At 38.5% G+C, this 16,365-nt stretch overlaps 1 long non-coding RNA gene across 1 annotated transcript; it reads right to left on the minus strand.

The window, feature by feature from the left end:
• Positions 1–13,808: 13,808 nt before the first annotated feature.
• On the minus strand, positions 13,809–14,596 carry LOC108673802. The gene is made up of 3 exons (XR_001931003.2): positions 14,511–14,596; positions 14,289–14,346; positions 13,809–13,895 (listed from the first exon to the last, which is right to left on the minus strand). It is a non-coding gene; the product is annotated as an uncharacterized LOC108673802 (long non-coding RNA).
• Positions 14,597–16,365: the final 1,769 nt, after the last annotated feature.

Consider the following 16,365-nt stretch of genomic DNA (forward strand, 5'->3'; position numbering starts at 1 on the left):
CGAGCTCATTCCTTCAATTGCTTACATTCCTAACATTCTCTTATTCTGCTTTGTTTCGTAATTCTTTGGATCAAATATAATTGTAAAGATGAAGGAATTTTGCCGCACTGCTTAATTGCCTGTTACCGCAGTCTGTGCTGCTAAGTCATCAAACGCCACCTGAGCATGACGGTTAACTGGATAATTTACTTAAATAAAACTGCCGCTGAACTTAATTAGCTGAATGGTAAATAATTATACATCATGGCTGCTGATGCATCGTTTGCAGAAATTTCTCAATGCGAAATTGCAATTTCATTGGAAGGAGTTTCAAGTGAACCCCAAGCGGAGCGGATGAACCCAGTTTGACCAGACACGTGAANCGACAGTAAAATCGCGAATATATATGCGATTTTAAAGTCAGAGTTTAACGCGATTTCATCGTTGAAACAACGTCGAAATGCTCGACGTTGAAAAATATTACATTGATTCAATTTTCATTCTAAACTAATATTCAACGCTACTTCAACGTCACGACATTTGTTGTTTCAACCTGACATTGCCTGCGGGGACTTTTGATGGCTCAAGAATTAACCTCGATTATTCATGCTCCGTTTGAAAATTTGGAAACTGTTCGAATTTAACATTTTTTCCATATGATAAATAATAGGAGTTTTATGAGAAATTTTCCCTAATTTTTCCTTATCGAGGTGTTTTATCACTCGGGTTTCATTTAAAATTTCAGCCTTGGTTCAGTCGCGTGAGTTTCCGAATTTTTTGTTGTCTTTAACAAAGGCAGTAATTCGAAGCAAGCAAGAGACACAAACTAATTAGTCATTTCCTTCAGCCAAGGGAACAAAAATACTTTCCTTCATAAACGGAAATAACAAGCAAAGTGTGAATGAAGAAGAGGCGTGAAACCCGGTTACCTTGACCCGTGCGCTTCCCATGGGGCGCTCGAGCGTGACCTGGGGCTGCTACGTCCCAAACACCTGCTGAAGATGCTAAAGCCTCTTTCTCACGGGGCGGCAAATACCGCAAGCGTCAAAAAACGCAGCGGTATTTACCGCACAATCGTTCACACGAGGCGGTTTTTAACGCTACGGACCCTTTCACACAGGGCGGCAATTACTGCAATACCTAACTATTCTCACTATTCTCTATTATGCCTAACTAAAGTCTTTTTACACTGCCTATTTCCCTATTAACTGGTTCTGAAAATTTCCTATGTCTCTGCCAAATTGGTGCATTATCGCTTAATTTTATTCTATTCTGAATTACTTTAGCCCTACCTATATCTACATCACTCTTGCTTAATGCAGCCTGGGTTTTGGCCAACATACGATAAACAGCTGACTTCTGATGCCATCGATGTTATCTTCTTGCTTAATTTTATCGCGTATCTTTTCTTCTGACCACACATCTAAAGGTTCTTCTACCTGCTCTACTTCTACTAACGTACTAACATCTCCTAACCTCTCCCACTTCTTATTTTAATTCTCTTTTTAATTTGGACGACGTACCTTTCCTATAAACTGTACAGCTACTCTATTACCTTCTGACTCTAATCCCGTTATGCCACTGGTGCTTTAGAACACGTATGTTTTCCTTCATAATAATATACATTTTCCTGGTCGCTCCCACATGAAACAATATGTTATTGTAAACAATACTGTAAACAATACTGTAAACAATATTATAAACAATATTGTAAACAATATTGTAAACAATATTGAGAGAAACAGGCACAAAATTAACTCTAGAGCATCTCAATTCCGCATCTCTAACAGCCACAACTGGTACATCTTCATGCATGACATGACTGATGCTGCCGTCTTCATCTATATAAAAATAAATGCTTCCTCTATTGCTATCCGCTCTAGAAACAATGCGTTTGGACATGTTGACACTTATGATAATACATAATAAGGGAACTTATCACATGAATCTAATATAATTAAATTATATATACATGAATGTATATATAATTTTGTTTCGTTGCTTGTCGTGTGCTTTACGAATTGATGACTCTTAGTATAAAGATAATTAATTAATATCAATTTGATAACGCATAGGATAAAGATATTTAATTTATATCAATTATCAGTCCCTGCTATCATTAATCTCAAGTCAGCATTAATTACAGTTGACCTTCAGAACATTCAGCTCTGTTCATCATACATTCAAGCTAATATACAACACATTCATTTATGTTCAGCTCACATTCACGCTGACATTCCGCTCTTTCATCTAATATTCAGCAACTATTGAAGCTAAAATTCAGTTCATTCATGTCTATTCAGCACACTTTCATGCTGAAATTCAGCACATTCATATCTATCACTCGGTATCCTGAATACCGTCCACGCATGCCACCTCCTTACATTAATTTATTTAGTCTTCAATTTCCTGTAATTTTACTTTCATTCGCTAAAATTTTGTATTCACTGTTTTTCATTTTCTATATATTCAATTTGTAGCCATTCTCCCAAGATTTATTTATATTTTTACTGATAATTTTGATATATTTATATATTATGTTCTCTTCTTGTAAATTTTCATGTCAATACATATTCTACATTTATCCTCGGACGTTAAAAAATCTACTAATTTTCTATATATGGATATTTATTTGAGGTATTTTATCACATTTTTAGGTTGCAATAGTTTTCTGACCTGTAAGCATCTTTCTAATTGCGTGACTCTTTAACAAAGTTTTTTGCTACGGAACAAGCATATTTCTTTCACTAATATTCATTGTATTATTAATATTTTTATTACAAATTTTTTATCAAAAGACGTATTATATTTTCTCTGTACGGAAAGAAACACTCACCGTGTGATGATTATGAGCCCGATAACTGTTATCGTGTGAATAAATACAAAATTAGGCTATAATATAAAGCTGTAATCAATTACTATAATATAAAGCCATAACAAGAAACTATAATATATAGCTATAATATAAAACTGTAATATATAGCTACAATATAAAGCTATAAGATATGGCTATTCTGTACAGCTATAATCCATTACTATAATATAAAGCTATAATATAATACTATGATATATAGCTATAACATAAAACTGTAATACATAGCCACAATATAAAGCTATAATATAAAGCTATAAAATAAAGCTATAATATATACCTAGCGAAAAACCTCCACGTGTAGGCCAGGAAGCAAGGCCAACAAAACGTGCGGTCTGAGCCTACATAGAATAAAGCTATAATATATAGGTATAATATAAAGCTATAATATATAGCTATAATATAAAACTATAATATATAGTTATAATATATAACTTTAATATATAACTATATAATATACAGCGAAAAACCCCCACGTGTAGGCCAGGAAGCAAGGCCAACAAAACGTGCGGTCTTAGCCTATTAAATTAGCGTGCTGGACGGGGCATATATATGAGCCTCTTGAAATTATTTCTTGCTTTCAGTTTCAAATTGTCTACATTTAATCTTGAAATTTTCCACAAGTTCAATTGTACCTTCTCTGAAGAACAGCAGAAATAAATTGTATCTAGAAAATGTAGGCACATAAATGCCTTTTATTAGGTCATGATGTAGAAAGTTAGGTTAGATAGTTTATTTTAATTTGTTAAGCATGCGAGCTACCGTGGTCAAGTTGGCTAAGGCGTCACGCGGTCTCATGCGATCGCAGGTTCGAATCCTGCTACGGTCGAATGGTTCTTCCAATGGCGCAGTAATTGCCGAGTGGATAGGGTCGCAAATATTATGGCTATATGCAATTTATGCAGCTCATTGTAATGCAGCTCATATAATGTAACTGTCACGATAAAACATTCATACTGAAATGCGGTCATACATCAACGTGATGGGACATGTTCAGAGAGCTGTGTTGTGATGAGACTTGTAGGCATTTCAAAAATATATATAATTTCATACACCAATCGATGCCAGGCATTTTCTTCGGAGGTATTACTTCATAATATCACTAAGGGTGCGATTAAAGACTAGGCTATATCATGCATATGAATTATTACACTTGTATTGTTGAATACTTTAATTTGAATTTAAAATAATCCCAAATGCATACAATTTAAGTATTTTATCTCTTATACTAACTATCTAACTAGTATTACATTCGTCTGCCTATGGCAAAAGTTCTCATTATGTTTTACAATATTATTATTGAAATTATAGAGCAGAGCTGTATAATTTATTTTATAATATTATTGAAATTATACAGCCCGAACTGTGCGCACCGCCTGGCTGATGGACTTTTTTACGCGCCTGTACCGCGCACGCTTTTGTGACCAGCCAGGATAATGGTATTTACGAAGCGAGTGATTGACATATTTGTTACTTAACATGTTTATGGTGCTGAAGCGATAGAGATAAGGCGCTCTCTGGTGTCCCTAACAGAGATAAAATATCCGGCCATTATTGTCTCTGAAATGTAACACGCATATTTGTCGAGGTCTGCTGTCTGGCTAAATTCTCCGGTTGCTGTAGTTTCTGAATTGAAACTCGGATATCTTCAGAACTACAAGCGCGGATATATAGATAGTTGGCCTATAAATAAATAGATATTTGGCCTGAAGAAAGCACACAGTCTTGAGTTTAGATTTTTTGTACCTTATGATAGCTTGCTTCTAATATTATTTTGTTTTATTTTGTTTAGTTTTATTAATCCTATATTTGACGGCGATAGCGATTATAATTTAATTAAATGGCGATATCGATTTTACCTCACGATCCCACGTAAATGTCTGGGGCCACTGATGGTGGCCCATACAATGGCCCCGGCAATGCAAACAAACATCTTGCGAATTTCAGTGCAAACACGGTAATGCAAACAAATATCTTGCGAATTTCAGTGCAAGCACGGCAATGCAAACAGACATCTTGCGAATTTCAGTGCAAACACGGCAATGTAAACAAACATCTTGCGAATTTCAGTGCAAACACGGCAATGATGTACCGCGCACGCTTTTGTGACCAGCCAGGATAATGATATTTACGAAGCGAGTGATTGACATATTTGTTACTTAACATGTTTATGGTGCTGAAGTGATAGAGATAAGGCGCTCTCTGGTGTCCCTAACAGAGATAAAATCTCCGGCCATCATTGTCTCTGAAATGTAACACGCATATTTGTCGAGGTCTGCTGTCTGGCTAAATTCTCCGGTTGCTGTAGTTTCTGAATTGAAACTCGGATACTCTCATGAGATAAATAACTCTATGCTAGAATTTCTGGCTGATATACGAAGTGATTTTTAGAGTCAACGTGCGAGACAAGAGTTGTTTGCACGCGCTAAAAAGAGAGCGTTAAATGTCATCAGTAAAATTATCCTAAGCCTTCATCACTGCATCGTTATTTGTACAAAGTCACTGCACTGAATATGTTAGTTAATTAGGTTAGACCTAATTAACTAACATATTATTAGGACAAAGTCACTGCACTGAATATGTTAGTTAATTAGGTTAGAACTCAACCGACGACGCCGGTAGAGTACCATCTACAGGTTACAGGTGACATTATACAGGTGTAACCTGTAGATGGCACTCTACCGACGACGTCGTTAGTGAATATAGGCACGTCTACTGGGCCCACTCTACCAACGACGCCGGTAGTATGGGCATGTCTAGTTTTCTACTGGGCCCACTCTACCGACGACGCCGGTATTATAGGCACGTCTACTGGGCCCACTCTACCGACGACGCCGGTAGTATAGGCACGTCTACTGGGCCCACTCTACCGACGACGCCGGTAGTATAGGCACGTCTACTGGGCCCAATCTACCTACGACGTCGGGAGTATAGGCACGTCTACTGGGCCCACTCTACCGACGATGCCGGTAGTATAGGCATGTCTACTGAGCCCACTCTACCGACGACGCCGGTAGTCTATGTGAATATATGTATATAGGCACGTAATGATGAAAGAAAATGAACTTTCGCTTATTCATGATTCGATATCACGATAAGAAGCATTCTGCGACTCTGAACAGGAATATTGAAAGTGTATATGTTTACGTTTGTAAATTAATTTTAAGTTTCGTGGTTTGGATTTACGTTATCATCTCTACCTGATGATTCGTCAGGACAACACTTAAGAAGCCAAGCACCTCGGTGTTACCATCACCAGCAACCTGCAGGTTGGAACCTGCAGGTTGCTGGCGAACACCAGCAACCATGTGTCGTCTGTCGCTGTATGACATGTCAACCATGTCATACAACAGGGAACCATGTGCCAGGGAACCATGTGTGCCACGACGATAAGCGCTTTCACCCATCGCAATCTTAAAGGATGTTCCACGAACGTCCAGACCCACTGCTATAAGAGCATGCATGGTCCGACCGATTCTGGAATACGCATCGTCCGTGTGGGGACCCGCACCAGCAGGGCCTTGTGTCCACGCTGGAGGCAGTCCAACGCAGATCCTCAAGACGTATCCTTAAGGACTTCAGCCCACACTCAAGCGCTTCATCGATGGTGTCAAAATTAGGCCTCGAGCCTCTTGTGCAGAGAAGAGTAGCGGGCAGAGCCTGCATGATGTAAAATATCATGCAAAAGCTTGTGGACATGAACGTCCCACGTGGTAGGCTTCAGCCCGCAGTCAGAATCACCAGAGGTCATCATCAGAAGCTCATAGTGCCGCACGCAAGAACGGATATACCGCCATACATTCTTCTCTTCCGGTACTAGACTGTGGAACTCCCTCGCCCAGGAGACCGTGGCAGCTCCTGACCTGACTGCCTTCAAAGCAGCTGTGAAGGCCTGGCAACAACGGCAGGGACAGGAGCCAGTGCTTATTTAATCTTGGGCCTTTTACTCTGTTCCTATGAATCGAATGCCTTATCTCATATATGTGCCAATGTATGTGTGTGTGTATGTATATATTGGTGTAGTTTNGTAAATTCATTTTAGGTTTCGTGGTTTGGATTTACGTTATCATCTCTACCTGATGTTTCGTCGTGACAACACTTGAGAAAACAGTCAGGGGTTAATATATTGTTAACTATATTATAGGTTTGGACAATACAACTGAATATATCTCACAGCTTTATGGGTTAAGGAATAATAGCACAGTTCAGACCTCGCCGTGTTATGGGTTAAGGTATTAGCACAGTTCAGACCTCGTCGTGTTATGGGTTAAGGTAATAGCACAGTTCAGACCTCGCCGTGTTATGGGNCTTTTGCCGACCGAGGCCTCGCGCTGTTCGTGGCAGATGAGGCCATATCATCGCTAGACTGCTTGGCCGCGAGGTGAAGTCGGCAACAACGACCTTGATTTGCGCGTTTGCGAACGTCTCTGCGGCGAACGGCCGCAATGACTGCGAGAATTTCGAACTGGGAGCACAGTTCAGACCTCGCCGTGTTATGGGTTAAGGTAATAGCACAGTTCAGACCTTGTCGTGTTGTGGGTTAAGGTAATAGCACAGTTCAAACCTCGCCGTGTTATAGGTTAAGGTAATAGCACAGTTCAGACCTCGCCGTGTTATGGGTTAAGGTAATAGCACAGTTCAGACCTCGCCGTGTTATGGGTTAAGGTAATAGCACAGTTCAGACCTCGCCGTGTAATGGATTAAGGTAATAGCACAGTTCAGACCTCGTCTTGATATGGGTTAAGGTAATAGCACAGTGTTATGGGTTAAGGTAATAGCACAGTTCAGACCTCGCCGTGTTATGAGTTAAGGTAATAGCACAGTTCAGACCTCGCCGTGTTATGGGTTAAGGTGACAAATTTTCTGCTGGGTTTAGGTCTTCTATTCCATGTTTTAAATGTATTCTTATAAACATCGCATGCTGTTCCTTGTTGTTTTGCCAAACCATCGTCAGCCTGGAGGGCCAACCGATATTGGCGGCCATCGTCAGCCTGGAGGGCCAGCCAATAATGGCGGCCATCGTCAGCCTGGAGGGCCAGCCAATATTGACGGCCATCGTCAGCCTGGAGGGCCAACCAATAATGGCGGCCATCGTCAGAGGTTAAGGTAATAGCACAGTTCAGACCTCGCCGTGTTATGGGTTAAGGTAATAGCGCAGTTCAGACCTCGCCGTGTTATGGGTTAAAGTGACAAATTTTCTGATGGGTTTAGGTCTTATTTTCCTTGTTTTTAAATGCGTTCTTCTAAACATCGCATGGTGTTCCTTCTTGTTCATCCAAACCATCGTCAGCCTGGAGGGCCAACCAATATTGGCGGCCATCGTAAGCCTGGAGGGCCAACCAATATTAGCGGCCATCGTCAGCCTGGAGGACCAGCCAATAATGGCAGACATCGTCAGCCTGGAGGACCAGCCAATATTGGCGGCCATCGTCAGCCTGGAGGGCCAACCAATATTGGCGGCCATCGTCAGCCTGGAGGACCAGCCAATATTGGCGGCCATCGTCAGCCCTGACCGCCAACAGAAGATTGGCGCCCATTGACCTGGAACAGAGCCTGGCGGTGGCATTGGCTGGCGCTGGCGGGTCTCCACTGCCAATGGGCGCCGAGTTCTCCGGGGGTATACATGTACATCAATGTTTAATAATGTTATTAACTTAAAATTAAATATTTCTCAAACTGCTGAATTGTAACGAAGCTTTGAAACGGTAGAATATTTATACTTTCGGAAACGTCAATTTATCAATGGCTGCAGTTGTACGTGAACGAAAGCAATTCTATTTAATGCAGGAAAATGTCGTACATTTTAATATACAAGGACTTGCTCCCTGTTGATTATTATACTGAATATATTTTATTTGTGATAACTATTCACGAATTTCACACGAATATTTTGCCTATGCAACTCAAACTATTAGTTCCTTTTCCGATTTTTTTTTTTATTTGTAGGGATTAAATAAGTAGAAACTTCAATAGTTGAACAAGAAAAATCATTAACTCTTGAAATTGTGAATTTGTTGATAAAAATTTCATCAATACAGCGCTGCTGAAGCCACGGCGCTCATTTTCCTACTTCATTAGGGTACGCACACAGTGAAAGCAGGTTGCCAGCATGCTGGCTACCTGCTCAGGCTGGCGCCTGAAACCATAGAATACAGAAGCCTATTCGTACAGGTTTTCACTGTGAACACTTACATTATTATCCCATGTTCATTCTTGTGGCAGGTTGGAGCAGGTTACCCGCACAGGCAAACCTGCTTTCACTGTGTGCGTACCCTTATACCGAAAAACACCACGCGAATTTCAATGCCAACACGGCAATACTGTAAGGGGCGTAATGTTTTTTGTAAATATTAGATAAGTAATTTAGATAAGTTAGGAAAGTAATTTCTAGTTTTGGTTTTTAGTCACCACTGACGTGACCTAACGCAGGAATCTGTTATGCCTTGTCATTCATATATGCGATAACACCACGGAGGTAAATAAGTGAGTCAATTAGTCGTGTTCATTTCTTGGTGGCTGTCATATCCGCGTTATTTAAGTGATGTATTTATCAACGTTTTTGTGAATATTCTTATTTATATTATTCCTAAATTTATCTTATGCCATCCGTGTTATATATCTAGTCTATTAGTTCATTTATTTTGCTGGTTCTAAATTCGTGGTTACATTTTGTATGTGCAGAAAGACTCATAAATAAGGACGTGAATAGATAATCACTATGAATAGATAGTTGGCCTGAAGAAATAGATAGTTGGCCTGAAGAAATAGATAGTTGGCCTGAAGAAATAGATAGTTGGCCTGAAGAAATAGATCATTGGTCTGAAGAAATAGATAGTTGGCCTGAAGAATTAGATAGTTGGCCTAAAGAAATAGATAGTTTGCCTGCGTACCTAATGATAACTTGTTTCACTTATTATTTCGCTTAATTTATTTAGTTTTAGGTATCCTTCTTTAAATGGCGATACCGATTTTAATTTAATTAAATGGCGATATCGATTTTACCTCACGATCACACGTAAACGTCTGGGGCCACTGACAGTGGCCCAAACAATGGCCCCGGCAATAAAAACAAACATCTTGCGAATTTCAGTGCAAACACGGCAATAAAAACAAACATCTTGCGAATTTCAGTGCAAACACGGCAATGCAAACAAACATCTTGCGTATTTCAGTGCAAACACGGCAATGCAAACAAACATCTTGCGTATTTCAGTGCAAACACGGCAATGCAAACAAACATCTTGCGTATTTCAGTGCAAACACGGCAATAAAAACAAACATCTTGCGAATTTCAGTGCAAACACGGCAATAAAAACAAACATCTTGCGAATTTAATTTCAACACGGCAATGCAAATGAACAGTGCAAACACGGCAATGCAAACAAACATCTTGCGTATTTCAGTGCAAACAAGACACTGCAAACAAACATTTTGCGAATATCAGTGCAAACGCGGCAATGCAAACAAACAATTTCAGTGCAAACACTTAATTTTACAGTGTAAATATCGTTATTTTTTAATCTTACAAGTCGTTACATGTAATTCACAAAGTTATCAATATTCATTGCTTCAAATTGCTGTATAATATTATAAGTACAAATAACCTATACTTAATATTGGATGAAGAGCTGCGAGAGTCGCGTCCTGGGCATGCAAGTCCCTGTAAATTTATTCTCTATATTTTCCGTCATTATTAGTTCGAATTATTATTTTCCGGCATGTACAATTTGTCTCATTCGAATCTGTAGATCAAGTTTTAAATCTTGGCTACTCATACAGAGCCGCAATACACAAGCTAAACTGTCGCAATTATTACTTGTTTTATCAACGAATTTTTGAACGCAACAACACAAGTAATTTTCACCTCAAAACATAGCAAAAAATCAACATATGTGAATAAGTCCACGGGTTTTGTCTCGAACATTCACGTGTCTTGTCAAACTTGGTTCATCCGCTCCGCTTGGGGTTCACTTGAAACTCCTTCCAATGAAATTGCAATTTCGCATTGAGAAATTTCTGCAACCGATGCATATGAAAGTCAGCTTTTGGCCAGACGCGAGGTTCACATGACGATTTAATTGTACATGGAACTAATTGTGATCAGGCGCTACACTTCTGATTTGTCTGTCATATTCTATATTCCCAGGATCTCATCAAAGATGGCTCGCAAAAGTCTCCTGAAAGAAATAATGTGCTTTAAACTGAATCAAGAATCACCGGCGTTTGCCTAATACTGTACAATTTTGCGTATGGAATGTTAAGTAACGGAAGGAGGAATGAGCTCAAAAGTTAATTGATTCTTAGACTTAGGCAAGTGCTAAGGATGGAAAGGAGTTCGTTGTTTTTAATCAGCACGCTCACTGATGCGTGAAGCTTTTACCACACATTCATCAGTCACTAGACAATAGGAAAGACTGCTACGCTCCTTAAGCTTCGATTTCTCTTGTAAACACCTACCCAGTGAACTCTTGTCGAGTCTGGAAGATTCGTAAAATTAAAATCCAACCTTAATTTAGAACGTACTAAATCAGAAGATTGGAACATTATCTTTAAATCTCATCTTTCATATGTCTTTATGCGGTGTCATGGGAGAAAGAAGATGTACACGTGTGATGTTAAGTTTTATTGCGATGGCATTCCATAAACAACTTAGCCATGAGGTTTCTTGGGTAATCCCTTCAAAAAAATATAAGAATACTATTATCAAAACAAGCCACCGAGCTGAAGAATTTATTTTGGGCACCGTGCATAATTCTGATGAAAGAAAAGGTCAATGAAGCCGCTGCTGTCACAGTATCGTGTGAAACTGAAGGCAAAATGTGGCATATCGTTCCGCATTCCTGAGCACGTGGAACATATTGCTCGTTCATATAATAGTTATATTATTGCTCGTTCTTGTAATGATTATTTTTGCTTCTTTCTTGCCCGCCAACTCATGAAATTCGCCTGTTTGCTGATAACCTCATTTTTCCACGAATCGTGGAATGATTTATTTACTTGCATGACAATTTTTCTTATGAATGAACGAAAAATTTTCAAATTTAGCAAAAATCTCAATGTTTGAGTCCACGTTATTAGTTTCGTGATCATCACTTCAGTAGACGAATTCTTATAAAATTTCGTAACATAGATTAATGTTGACCAGAACTTCTCAGGTTAAAACAGTCAAGCGCTCAATAAGGTAATTAAAGATAGTTTATGCATGCATTATAATTACTTTTATAGATTGTAACACGAACTATTCACTGTCATAGATATTGATGAAGACGGCAGGGAACACCGACGCTACATCTTCAAGAAGCAGGAGTTTAGGACGCGGTCACTGCACATCCTCGCCTCAATGGCAGCTCCAGCAATCCTACAAGGAAAATATTTATATCCTTAATATGCATTAGTCTACACAAGGATTCAATAACAAAGAAAACTCCAAGTCACCTCATCATATCTTCAATGAAGATTTTTCAGAGACCGCTATGTAAAAATGACACCTTTTTGTAGTGATGGAGCTGGTCTCTGAAACGTTTTTATTGAAGATATTGAGAGGTAGCTTGGGTAGCTTAAAGTTTTCTAAGCGAGTGAATTCATGATGATCTCGAGGAAAACCATAACAAAATAATTTAAGATATATTCTGCGTACCAAAATGTGATCACGAAGCTTTGTTGTTGATTTAATCAAAGTACGAAAGAATGACGATAACAGGTAATAATAATAGAAAAAAATTATTATGGTTAATGATTAAAAATTATTATTATGGTTAAGAGTTTGGGTGTACCGCTTGAGAGTTCGCCGCGAGTGATATGTTCTAATTAAGAACTATTGAATGGTTAAGGATGGTATGCGGTCCAAAGAAGAAAATGATATTTCCTACATGTAGGTAGCATAGTAAATGCTACGATGCTCTATCCTGAGCATCTTTAGGCATCGTCTCCCTAATATAGTCATATTAATATTTATCCAAGTAAATGCCCTCATCATGCAATTACATGCCCTCACCATGCACCTAAATGCCCTCACCATGCACCTAAATGCCCTCACCATGCACCTAAATGCCCTCACCATGCACCTAAATGTCCTCATCAGAGGCTGTGGCAATATATAGAAATTGTTATATCATTGTTCAGAGGCGGTGGCAATATATAGAAATTGTTATATCATTGTTCAGAGGCTGTGGCAATATATAGAAAATGTTATATCATTGTTCAGAGGCTGCGGCAATATATAAAAATTTTTATATCATTGTTCAGAGGCGGTGGCAATATATAGAAATTGTTATATCATTGTTTAGTGGCGGTGGCAATATATAGAAATTGTTATATCATTGATCAGAGGCTGTGGCAATATATAGAAATTGTTATATCATTGTTCAGAGGCTGTGGCAATATATAGAAATTGTTATATCATTGTTCAGAGCTGTGGCAATATATAAAAATTTTTATATCATTGATCAGAGGCTGTGGCAATATATAAAAATTTTTATATCATTGTTCAGAGGCGGTGGCAATATATAGAAAATGTTATATCATTGTTCAGAGGCTGTGGCAATATATAAAAATTGTTATATCATTATAACAATTGCATTATTTTATATTGTAAATATAAATTGTTTTATCAATTTTGGTCAACGCTTCAATTAGATGATAATCTATAATTACGCAATAAGCTCTTCGCTAAAATGGTGTAAGGCAATTATATAAAAAGGGGAGCTCACTTATACATTTGTATGGAAGAATATTTAAATAAAATTTTTAGTGTTCGTTCTATATTCCTGATTCAATACTAAGCAGAGTAAATATTATAATTTAATTGTTGCACAAACATAAGGACATAAAAGTGCTAACCGAAAGTGCTTCATTAGACTAAAAGCTGTTGTTCCATCAAGATACCAGCTTCCATAAAGAGCAGGTATATGTAGTACCTTTCCAAAATCCTCAAGTGCAACAACCAGCCACAAAAAGGCCTAATATTATAACGTAATGTTTCTTATGATATATTTACTAATAATAACTCACTGGTCTGCCGTGACTCCGGGACTTCTCCTGTCGCCTGGAACACAAGAGAGATAATTTGCTTCAGTGAATCAGACGACTTTTATGCTTCTATCCTAGCCTTTAAAAGTCAATTATTGATCGGCAGTGTGGAAAATGTGGTATATTGTTGAGCAGAAAGTGCACCGGACGACCGGCCATGTAAAAAACACAATAGTATGCTAATTAAATTTTAAAAGGAAATGCGCTTGTAGAAATCATGATCTATAAATATGCACGTAGAATACCACTGCACTCCAATGAACTCTCTTTGTTATATGAGCTACGTACCGATCTTAGGTTCTCAGCTCCCTGCGCAGGACATAAGTTAATTTAAAGGTCCGATATTACACGGATAAATTCATGATATGTTGTTTATTTTAGCTAAACTGTACAGTAAGCGTTGCTATACCTCGGCGGTGTAGGCGGCGCCCAGCAGCACCAGCATCAGCATCATCAGCTTCATGGCGCTGCAGGATCACAACAAATCAGACTTTGGGAAATTGTACTTAATATTTTCACAGAAATTCCTTAAACATTTTAACTCAAGACATGGGTTAATATTAGCCAACGAATACGTAGATTTATCTTAATATTGCATAATGTACAATAATAATAGCACGAATATACCTACAGATTTGCAGAGTTTTCCTTGTTGAGACTTGGACCGCAGCAGCAGCACTGAGCCCAGCAGCGCCCGCCGCGGGGTTATATGCCCCACGGGGCTTGAGATTCACGGCCCTGAGCTTTAGGCCTCAAAAGAAAATTAATGGAATAAATCAAAGTGACATTCAGTTTCATTCAACGTATTGTTCTAGCATGACTACTCCTATCTATATTTTCTTTGAAGCTGTTCACCTGTGGCTTTGAAAAGAATATTCGATGAATAGATTCTTTAGTCGCATGGTCGCAATCAATTTCTCATCTCCCTTCAAAATGCTCAATGGGGGTTTATGATTTAAAGCCGTGAGCAATAGGCCTCAAAAGAAATATTAATGGATGAAATCAAAGTGGCATTCAATTCAATTCCACGTATTTCTAGCATGACTATTATTAATCTTTTTGAAGCTGTTCAACTGTCGCTCTGAAAAGAATATTCGATGAATAACTTCGTATAGGTGCAATCAATTCCTGATCAGTATAGGCAATTGTTTCAATTTTTCACGAACATTTATACAGTCACGACAGTGTATATACAGTGTATATACACTGTCAGACGAACATATACAGTGTATACAGTCACGAGCTGCATACTCCTGCTGACGTGTATGTGGCGTGAGCTGCATACTCCTGAGCTGGTGCACGGCCATAACGAGTCACAATACCGTGTCCCATATTGAATACCGTGACGTAGGAGCAACGTCGTGTCCAACTCATATTACATTACTTAGGAGCTTAAACTTTACTGCACCAAGTATTCTATGAGCTTTACATTAATTAAGTGTATACGACTGTAAAAACTTTGTAGAACTTTTACAGGGAAACTGTAAGGTAAGAAAGTTTACATCACTGTAAAGACTTTTAAGTTTTAAATTTGAAATTCTCGCCACAATGCTGTCTCTTGGTAGTAATGTAATTTTAACACTTCAATGTTATTAGCTAAAACCCTTCAATTACTTGATAATGAATAATATATTCGAAACGTCGTAGTTCATTGTAATATTTGTCGGTAATCTGATTTTTTTATTCGCATACACCAGCAAGGAACACTGTACACCAGCAAGGAACACTGTACGCCAGCAAGGAACACTGTACACCAGCAAGGAACACTGTACACCAGCAAGGAACACTGTACACCAGCAAGGAACACTGTACACCAGCAAGGGACACTGTATGGCAACTGACAACGCTGTTCGACTCATTAAAAAACGCAAAATTTATTCATAAAAATCTTCAAGTGCTGAATGAAACTTGTAAAAAGAAATAACTCCTGCCGAAGTATACAATATTGATTCAACAACTCCGCAGAGTATAATGTTTGTGCGTTGAAGAGATTCCATTGAGTTATGACATGCAGAGTCGAGTATAGAGTAGTCGAGAGAGAGATAGCAATGTATATTTTACCGGATGCTAGGTCTGCATGCACTTATGATCACGAACAACTTGCCTTGTTTCTATCGATCTATTCGATATATTCGATATATTTGATATATTCGATGTATTCGAATAACAAGACCTTCTTCGAGGAAGAAAATTATACAACGCTCAATATCAATATTAAAATGATTAAATCTAGTTCGCATATTTCCTCATAATGTTCAGAGCAAATTCTTTGTATTGCACACTCCAACATTTCATCCTTCAAGTCCAGCAATATAACCAACTTGTTCACAAACAATTTAAGAATGTCTCCCGTTGAATACTCTGAAAATGCTGTAGAATTTGTGTCAGGATAATACTGACTGAATGGCTGCAATCAATGCCCAGTCATTGCTGTAGAATTTGTGTCAGGATAATACTGACTGAATGGCTGCAATCAATGCCCAGTC

Source organism: Hyalella azteca, unplaced genomic scaffold, assembly GCF_000764305.2.
Source record: "Hyalella azteca isolate HAZT.00-mixed unplaced genomic scaffold, Hazt_2.0.2 contig339, whole genome shotgun sequence".
Classification (NCBI taxonomy): Eukaryota; Metazoa; Arthropoda; class Malacostraca; order Amphipoda; family Hyalellidae; genus Hyalella; species Hyalella azteca.